The following is a 10117-nucleotide window of genomic DNA, read 5'->3' as shown; positions in this document are numbered from 1 at the left end:
GGACCTCCATGTCAAATGGTAGATTCCAGGAAATTCTGTAGGGACCCGGGGACCTACGAGACAAGGGGAGGCGGTCAGTGACTGACTATCTGAGAGCTAGGAGCTATACCAACTCTGGGCCCATCAGTGTTGTACCCCAAACCCCATAGAGAACAGATGAACGGCAAAGCTTTATAACTGCTCTACCTGAGCGTGACTACGTGCCCGGGCAAGGCAGCTCCGATCACAATTGCCACAACAGAGGTGCATACAACATAAGCCATCGTAGGTACATACAGTATAAGCACAAACAACATAAGGCAACGTAGGTACATACAGTATAAGCACAAACAACATAAGCCATCGTAGGTACATACAGTATAAGCACAAACAACATAAGGCAACGTAGGTACATACAGTATAAGCACAAACAACATAAGGCAACGTAGGTACATACAGTATAAGCACAAACAACATAAGGCAACGTAGGTGCATACAGTATAAGCACAAACAACATAAGGCAACGTAGGTACATACAGTATAAGCACAAACAACATAAGGCAACGTAGGTGCATACAGTATAAGCACAAACAACATAAGCCATCGTAGGTACATACAGTATAAGCACAAACAACATAAGGCAACGTAGGTACATACAGTATAAGCACAAACAATATAAGACAACATAGGTACATACAGTATAAGCACAAACAACATAAGCCAACATAGGTAGGCGCAACATACGCACATACAATAGAAGCCGACACAGGTAGGTGCAACATAAGTGCATACAATGTAAGCCGACAGAGATACAAGATAAGTGAGGACTTGATATAATTCTCCAGAAGACTAATTTTTGAGCCCTATATCCTTTGAGAAGGCAGATGCTACGGAACTACTGTGGTCAGGTGATGAAGGGCTAATAAGATCCGTACGGAAGTCCAAGAGAAGGGCTACCAAAACTGAGAATGAAGATGGATGAGAACATCTCATGTACATCGTCCGGTCCCAAAAAGTAAATATGTAAAGATGCCAGAATAACTGATATCCAGGAAGGTACGTGAGCAAAATATGGCCGATACGGCACAAAATGATGTTGCTAAAGCATGGAGATGTAACAAAGGCCTAAGACACAGACAACGTGACACGGACACAGACAACGTGACACAGACACACATGGAAACTGCCTGGCAATTTCACCTTATGGACCCAAGATTCCTGGCCCAAGATGAGCCATGGGCTGATGATGCCAAAGAAAAGAAAGCCCTAGGGCAGTAGCACTTGATGATGACATGCAACGCCTTTCAAGATGTTAGTGCCAAAGCACTTAAGAGAAAGCCTAAGAAGCTCAGTAGGCCTAGAGAAGGAAGAAATGACTACAGGGTGACTGTAGCTATAGCTCCAGACATGAAGGCGGGCTCCTATGGTGAAAAGATCCACGACAACGTCAAGAGTCAAAGAAGGCCGCCGATGCGAACGTCACGAGAACGCGGAGAGGGATCGGAACTGCCCTGCCCAGCGAAGACTCTGGGGGGGCTGAGGAGAAACCCTCTCCCTTTGCTCCCGAGGGGCCCATCCCACTATGGGCCTCTTCTCCAAGCTAACATCAAATAGCCTCCTGTGATAGTGAAGGTTTTTCCCCCATCTCCCACCTACTGGCCCCAGCACTTAGCTTTTGCAAGACAACCGGATGGAATCCCATGTCAGTTGGATGTGAACGGCGAGATGTTCTGTACATCCGCTTCGGTGCTGCCGTTTCCAAACTTCAGCTACGCTCCTCCTCAGGGTACCTAAGACAAAACAGAAAATGCAACTAGTGCCCACGAAAAGAGGAATCCCTGAAACTCCGACACACCGCTGCCCCAGCTCACCTGAAGTCTCAATTTGACTCCACAGGCTGCCTGGAGGATACCTGAAAAACAAAAAGGTACACACTTAGCATGCTGCTGCATAAGAGTCACCTGTGAGTCACCGTGCCAAAATGCCAACTCACCCGCTCGCCTCTGTTCCTTCACACAGCTAGGGCAGCGACAGCACCTGCAAAAAAACAAAGCAAAAAAACCCACACCGAGATTCTGTGAAAACAACATCCCCCTGCCCTGAAAAGCACACCCACCCAGACCTTACGCTTGCACCCACCTGGCCTTGGACATCCGGACCAGAGATATCTTGCAAGACGACTGCCTAAAATAAAACAAAGTAACTAAGAGTGGATGCTTAGAATTGCACCAGAAATGGAGACCTGAGCCAGAACAACTCCTTCTGTCCACTGCTCACCTGGCACACAGGGCCTTGACTGCTGCAAACTGCCGGGACCTCCTAAAATTAAAGGCAAAGAACACTGCTGTAACATGGTCACCATTCAGGCTGCCGCTGCAAATGCAAACAATGACTGACCTGATCATGGGAAAATCCTCACGCAAGAATGGGGCCCTCTGCCACTGACCTGAACTGTCTGCATCTGAAAGGAAGTTAGGACTAGTGTCAAATGGCTGCAGGACAACTTAGCATCACCAAACATGTTATGTCAATCTCCCCATACAATCTAGAGCCCAACTACACCCTGCAAATGACAAATTTCAAGTCCCCAGGACTTGTGCTATTACAGGCTATGCAGCAGGGCAGAGCAGCTGTGGGACAAATACGTGCAGACACCCGTGACACAGGACAGGCAGAGAGAGCTTTTGAGGAGAAGAAAGGACCGAGAGACCCAAAGAACACAGAGTGCACCAGAGACAAGTGACAGGACACACACCAGAACTGCTCTGCCCTGTGCACCTCAGCACTGTGATCAAAACAGACACTTTCCCTTTAGCTGGCCTAAGGGGACACTTCTTGCACATCCCTGCCCCCAAACCTGATCCTAAAGGCCCTCCCAGCACCCCGCTTTCACCCCCTTGCGGGCCTTAGCCCTCCACTTATCTCTCTGGCATCTGGGGATGAGAATCCACGTCGCCTGGCAATGGAGGCTGCCTCGCCTGCGGGGAATGTCCTATGGTCACCGGGCTGTGGTCCCGCGCTCAGCTACAATCGAGAACACCAAACATCACTGCATGATCTTAGCTGCACAATGGACAAAACCCAGCAATCCTGCTACTCACCGTTCTCCTGAGAACGCTCGGGCCGCACACTTTGGCCAGGCTCAGAGGCTGCCACCGTCATCGCAGGGTCTGCCTGGGTTAAGAAGAGACAAAGAGACTCGGCATTGCTGAAACACGAGTGGACCTTGGCTCCCCCTCCCTACCTCGGCGACTCACCACAACTCCTCAGCCATTGCCAAAGGCAACTCTGATGCAATCTTGAAATACAAAATTTCAAGGCTTCATCTCAGAGTCCTGCAACACCTTCCAGAGGGCTCACAAGCACGGAAATCCAGGCCATCAGCTGTTGGTGACAGGGGCTTGGCATACTCTGAGTGGATTCCCTAAAGCACACAAACAACAATGGATGCTTACAATTGCACCAAATCTTGAAACCTGAGCAACAACAGCTGCTTCTGTCCACTGCTCACCTGGCACACTCGGCCTTGACTGCTGCTATCTGCCTGGACCTCCTAAAAATAAAGGCAAAGAACACTGCTGTAACACAGTCACCCTTTAGGCTTCCCCTGCAAATGCAAACAATGACTGACCTGATCATGGCAACACCCTCACCCCAGGACTGGGGCTCTCTGCCACTGACCGGAACTGTCTGCATCTGAAAGGAAGTTAGGACTAGTGTCAAACAGCTGCAGGACAACTTAACAGCACCAAACATGTTATGTCAATCTCCCCATACAATCTAGAGCCCAACTACACCCTGCAAATGACAAATTTCAAGTCCCCAGGACTTGTGCTATTACAGGCTATGCAGCAGGGCAGAGCAGCGGTGGGAAAAATACGTGCAGACACCCGTGACACAGGACAGGGAGAGAGAGCTTTTGAGGAGAAGAAAGAGCCGAGAGACCCAAAGAACACAGAGTGCACCAGAGACAAGTGACAGGACACACACCAGAACTGCTCTGCCCTGAGCACCTCAGCACTGTGATCAAAACAGACACTTTCCCTTTAGCTGGCCTAAGGGGACACTTCTTGCACATCCCCATCTCCAAAACTGACTCAAAAACCCCTCCTGGGGAGTCCCAACCCAGCAACTCTCTTCCATCCCCTCTGTGCGTTGTAGCCCTGCACTTATCTTGCACATATCTGGGGATGCAAATCCCCATCAGGTGCATATCGAGGCCTCGTGCCTGTCTGGGAAGTTCCAGTTGTCACCAGGCTGTTATCTCTTGCTCTGCCAAGAGAAAGAAAACCAAACGTCAGTGCACTACCTTAACAGCACATGGGCCAGAACCTGACAATTCTGCTACTCACCGTCTCCCAAGAAGTCTTGGGCCACACACCTCAGGCGCGCTTGGATTCTGACACCGTCATCTCAAGGCACACCTAGGTTAAGGGCAGACAAGGTGACATGGCATTGCTGCAACTTGAGGGTACCCTCGCTCCTCTTCCCTGCCTCACCACAACTCCTTGCCCATTCCGGTGGGTTACCAGGAGGGGACCTTGAAATGGAAAATTGGAAGGATCTGTCACAGGGTCCTGTATTGCTTCCCACAAGATCACATCTGCATGAAAACTGGTCCATCAGCCAGTTGGAGACAGAGGTATGAGTACACTGAGTGGATTCCCTAAAGCACACAAACAACAATGGATGCTTACAATTGCACCAAATCTTGAAACCTGAGCAACAACAGCTGCTTCTGTCCACTGCTCACCTGGCACACTCGGCCTTGACTGCTGCTATCTGCCTGGACCTCCTAAAAATAAAGGCAAAGAACACTGCTGTAACACGGTCACCATTTAGGCAGCCCCTGCAAATGCAAACCATGACTGACCTGATCATGGCAACACCCTCACCCAGGACTGGGGCTCTCTGCCACATATTTGAATTGTCAGCACCTGAAAGGAAGTTAGGACTAGTGTCAAATGGCTGCAGGACAACTTAGCATCACCAAACATGTTATGTCAATCTCCCCATACAATCTAGAGCCCAACTACACCCTGCAAATGACAAATTTCAAGTCCCCAGGACTTGTGCTATTACAGGCTATGCAGCAGGGCAGAGCAGTTGTGGGACAAATACGTGCAGACACCCGTGACACAGGACAGGGAGAGAGAGCTTTTGAGGAGAAGAAAGAGCTGAGAGACCCAAAGAACACAGAGTGCACCAGAGACAAGTGACAGGACACACACCAGAACTGCTCTGCCCTGAGCACCTCAGCACTGTGATCAAAACAGACACTTTCCCTTTAGCTGATCTAAGGGGACACTTCTTGCACATCCCCATCCCCAAAGCTCATTGAAAATGCCCTCCCAGCACCCCGCTTTCACCCCCTCTGCGGGCCTTAGCCCTCCACTTATCTCTCTGGCATCTGGGGATGAGAATCCACGTCGCCTGGCAATGGAGGCTGCCTCGCCTGCGGGGAATGTCCTATGGTCACTGGGCTGTGGTCCCGTGCTCAGCTACAATCGAGAACACCAAACATCACTGCACGATCTCAGCCGCACAGCAGCCACAACTCAGCAATTCTGCTGCTCACCATTATTCTCTTGAGAACGCCGGGCTCCTCGGGCCGCACGCTTCGCCCACGCCCTCCTGGCAGGGTCTGCCTGGCTGAAGAGCAGGCGAGGTGAGGCGGCGTTCCCAAAACTCGAGTGGACCCTGGTCCCCCTCACTAGTAGTTCCCCCACTTACAGCAACTCCTCGGCCGCTCCTGAGGCTCCCTGGTGTCACCTCCAAGTGACAAAGATCAAGGCTTCGTCGCAGAGCCGTGTGCCGCTCCCCGAATTCCCAGGAGAGCGAAGGAGCGGCTCTGCGGCCGCTTGCAGGGGGGACTCGCTGGTACACGAGTGGACTGCCTAACGCACACAAACATGAATGGATACTGAGACTTGCAGCAGAGACACTACAGCTGCAGGCACACAAATTCATAAATAATTAAACTAACAAAACCCCAAAATTCTACCAAAATATTAATTTTATTTACCCAGTATCCAAATTGCCAAATAGATTAACAGAGACACCCTGTCCTATCCCCTCAATAACGCCTCTAAAATCTATGCCAAACAAATCCTTAAAACTAAGAAAACCCTGCCTGTATTGAAATAAAAACAAAAAAAATTCTTGTAAACGTTATAAAATCATTAACCTAACACATCAGAACCATAAAAATATTAAACCTTTATGAACACCAGTACGCACGACCCTCGTTTCAACGTATAAAAGTAAAGCTATCCCTACTACTAACCTAACACAAATATCAAAAAAATATAGCAATAAGCAATAAAAAAAAATAAACCTCACTAAAAATGAAAAATAAATTTTTTACTTTAAGCCAAAAAAAAATCATACATTCTAAACAGAAACTTCCTCAAAATTGAGGCACATGCCCAGGGGACCCTGCTCCTGAGCAGGGACCTGACAGCAAAAAATTCATACAACGAAGGATATATCCCAGACCATAGTTGCCACCATCTCCAGCAGGTGCTGCCCTGACAGTCCCCAGGGAGCCCTACAAACTGACATCAGGAACCTGGACTGGTGAATTTTCTTTTCCATGGAAAATGGCCAAAGGAAGTGCCCAGGGGCCCCTAGCACTGGGCTATGACCTCAAAGCAAAAAATCCTTATATGGAAGGATGGACCCCAGACCGAAGTTGTCCCCTCCCCAAAGTTGTGCCGCCCTGATAGACCCAAGGGAGCCCTACAAACTGACATCAGCAACCTGGACTGGTGAGTTTTCTTTCCCAGGGAAAATGGCCAAAGGACGTGCCCAGGTGCCCCTGGCCCTGGGCTAGGGCCTGACTGCAAAGAATCATTAAATCAAAGGCTGGACCCCAGACAAAATTGTCCCCATCTCATACTTGTGCTGCCCAGATAGACCCAAGGGAGCCCTACAAACTGACATCAGGAACCTGGACTGGTGAATTTTCTTTTCCAGGGAAAATTGCCAAAGGATGTGCCCAGGGGCCCCTGGCCCTGGGCTGGGGCCGGACTGCAAAGAATCCCTATATCGAAGGATGGATCGCAGACCAAAGTTGTCCCCACCTCAAGTTTTGCTGCCCTGATAGACCCAAGGGAGCCCTACAAACTGACATCAGGAACCTGGACTGGTGAGTTTTCTTTCCCAGGGAAAATGGCCAAAGGATGTGCCCAGGGTCCCCTGGTCCTGGGCTGGGACCTGACTGCACAAAATCCTTATATCGAAGGATGGACCCCCGACCGAAATTGTCCCCTCCTCAAAACTCTGCTGCTCTGATAGACCCAAGGGAGCCCTACAAACTGACATCAGGAACTTGGACTGGTGAGTTTTCTTTCCCAGGGAAAATGGCCAAAGGATGTGCCCAGGGGCCCCTGGCACTGGGCTGGGACCTGACTGTAATGAATCCCTATATCGAAGGATGGATCGCAGACCAAAGTTGTCCCCACCTCAAACTTGCGCTGCCCTGATAGACCCAAGGGAGCCCTACAAACTGACATGAGGAACCTGGAGTGGTGAGTTTTCTTTCCCAAAGAAAATGGCCAAAGGATGTGCCCAGGGGCCCCTGGCACTGGGCTGGGGCCTGACTGCAAAGAATCCCTCTATCGAAGGATGGATCGCAGACCAAAGTTGTCCCCACCTCAAACTTGTGCTGCCCTGATAGACCCAAGGGAGCCCTACAAACTGACATCAGCAACCTGGACTGGTGAGTTTTCTTTCCCAGGGAAAATGGCCAAAGGATGTGCCCAGGGGCCCCTGGCCCTGGGCTGGGACCTGACTTCACAAAATCCTTATATCGAAGGATGGACCCCAGACCAAAATTGTCCCCTCCTCAAAACTCTGCTGCCCTGATAAAGCCAAGGGAGCCCTACAAACTGACATCAGGAACCTGGACTGGTGAATTTTCTTTTCCATGGAAAATGGCCAAAGGATGTGCCCAGGGGCCCCTGGCACTGGGCTGGGGCCGGACTGCAAAGAGTCCCTATATCGAAGGATGGATCGCAGACCAAAGTTGTCCCCACCTCAAGTTTTGCTGCCCTGATAGACCCAAGGGAGCCCTACAAACTGACATCAGGAACCTGGACTGGTGAGTTTTCTTTCCCAGGGAAAATGGCCAAAGGATGTGCCCAGGGGCCCCTGGCACTGGGCTGGGACCTGACTGCAAAGAATCCCTCTATCGAAGGATGGATCGCAGACCAAAGTTGTCCCCTCCTCAAAACTCTGCTGCCCTGATAGACACAAGGGAGCCCTACAAACTGACATCAGGAACTTGGACTGGTGAGTTTTCTTTCCCAGGGAAAATGGCCAAAGGATGTGCCCAGGGGCCCCTGGCACTGGGCTGGGACCTGACTGTAATGAATCCCTATATCGAAGGATGGATCGCAGACCAAAGTTGTCCCCACCTCAAACTTGCGCTGCCCTGATAGACCCAAGGGAGCCCTACAAACTGACATGAGGAACCTGGAGTGGTGAGTTTTCTTTCCCAAAGAAAATGGCCAAAGGATGTGCCCAGGGGCCCCTGGCACTGGGCTGGGACCTGACTGCACAAAATCCTTATATCGAAGGCTGGACTCCAGACCGAAGTTATCCCCACCTCAAACTTGTGCTGCCCTGATAGACCCAAGGGAGCCCTACAAACTGACATCAGCAACCTGGACTGGTGAGTTTTCTTTCCCAGGGAAAATGGCCAAAGGATGTGCCCAGGGGCCCCTGGCCCTGGGCTGGGGCCTGACTTCAAAGAATCATTATATCGAAGGATGGATCGCAGACCGAAGTTGTCCCCACCTCAAACTTGTGCTGCCCTGATAGACCCAAGGGAGCCCTACAAACTGACATCAGGAACCTGGACTGGTGAGTTTTCTTTTCCAGGGAAAATGGCCAAAGGATGTGCCCAGGGGCCCCTGGCACTGGGCTGGGACCTGAATGCACAAAAGACTTATATTGAAGGCTGGACTCCAGACCGAAGTTGTCCCCTCCTCAAAGTTGTGCTGCCCTGATAGACCCAAGGGAGCCCTACAAACTGACATCAGGAACCTGGACTGGTGAGTTTTCTTTCCCAGGGAAAATGGCAAAAGGATGTGCCCAGGGGCCCCTGGCACTGGGCTGGGGCCTGACTGCAAAGAATCCCTCTATCAAAGGATGGATCGCAGACCGAAGTTGTCCCCTCCTCAAACTTGTGCTGCCCTGATAGACCCAAGGGAGCCCTCCAAACTGACATCAGGAACTTGGACTGGTGAGTTTTCTTTCCCAGGGAAAATGGCCAAAGGATGTGCCCAGGGGCCCCTGGCACTGGGCTGGGACCTGACTGCACAAAATCCTTATATCGAAGGCTGGACTCCAGACCGAAGATCTCCCCACCTCAAACTTGTGCTGCCCTGATAGACCCAAGGGAGCCCTACAAACTGACATCAGCAACCTGGACTGGTGAGTTTTCTTTCCCAGGGAAAATGGCCAAAGGATGTGCCCAGGGGCCCCTGGTCCTGGGATGGGACCTGAATGCAAAAAATCCTTATATCAAAGGATGGTCCCCAAACTGAAGTAGTCCCCTCCACAAACCTCTGCTGCCCTGATAGACCCAAGGGAGCCCGACAAACTGACATCAGCAACCTGGACTGGTGAGTTCTCTTTCCCAGGGAAAATGGCCAAAGGATGTGCCCAGGGGCCCCTGGCCCTGGGCTGGGACCTGACTTCAAAGAATCATTATATCGAAGGATGGATCGCAGACCGAAGTTGTCCCCCCCTCAAACTTGTGCTGCCCTGATAGACCCAAGGGAGCCCTACAAACTGACATCAGCAACCTGGACTGGTGAGTTTTCTTTTCCAGGGAAAATGGCCAAAGGATGTGCCCAGAGGGCCCTGGCCCTGGGCTGGGGCCTGACTGCAAAGAATCATTATATCGAAGGATGGATCGCAGACCAAAGTTGTCCCCACCTCAAACTTGTGCTGCCCTGATAGACACAAGGGAGCCCTACAAACTGACATCAGGAACCTGGACTGGTGAGTTTTCTTTCCCAGGGAAAATTGCCAAAGGTTGTACCCAGGGGCCCCAAGCACAGCACTGGGACCTGAATGCAAAGAATCCTTATATCGAAGAATGGATCGCAGACCAAAGTTGTCCCTA

At 50.8% G+C, this 10117-nt stretch overlaps 1 long non-coding RNA gene across 1 annotated transcript; it reads right to left on the bottom strand.

Moving 5' to 3' along the window:
* Positions 1-1141: 1141 nt before the first annotated feature.
* LOC146763325 (uncharacterized) lies at positions 1142-6208 on the bottom strand. Its single transcript, XR_014952027.1, has 2 exons — positions 5713-6208; positions 1142-5631 (listed from the first exon to the last, which is right to left on the bottom strand). It is a non-coding gene; the product is annotated as an uncharacterized LOC146763325 (long non-coding RNA).
* Between the last annotated feature and the right edge of the window lie 3909 nt (positions 6209-10117).

The sequence above is a fragment of the Lonchura striata genome, chromosome 1A, assembly GCF_050655825.1.
Source record: "Lonchura striata isolate lonStrDom1 chromosome 1A, ASM5065582v1, whole genome shotgun sequence".
NCBI lineage: Eukaryota > Metazoa > Chordata > Aves > Passeriformes > Estrildidae > Lonchura > Lonchura striata.
The sequence above is the reverse complement of the archived record's forward strand: the minus strand, read 5'-3'. Positions and strand labels throughout refer to the sequence as shown.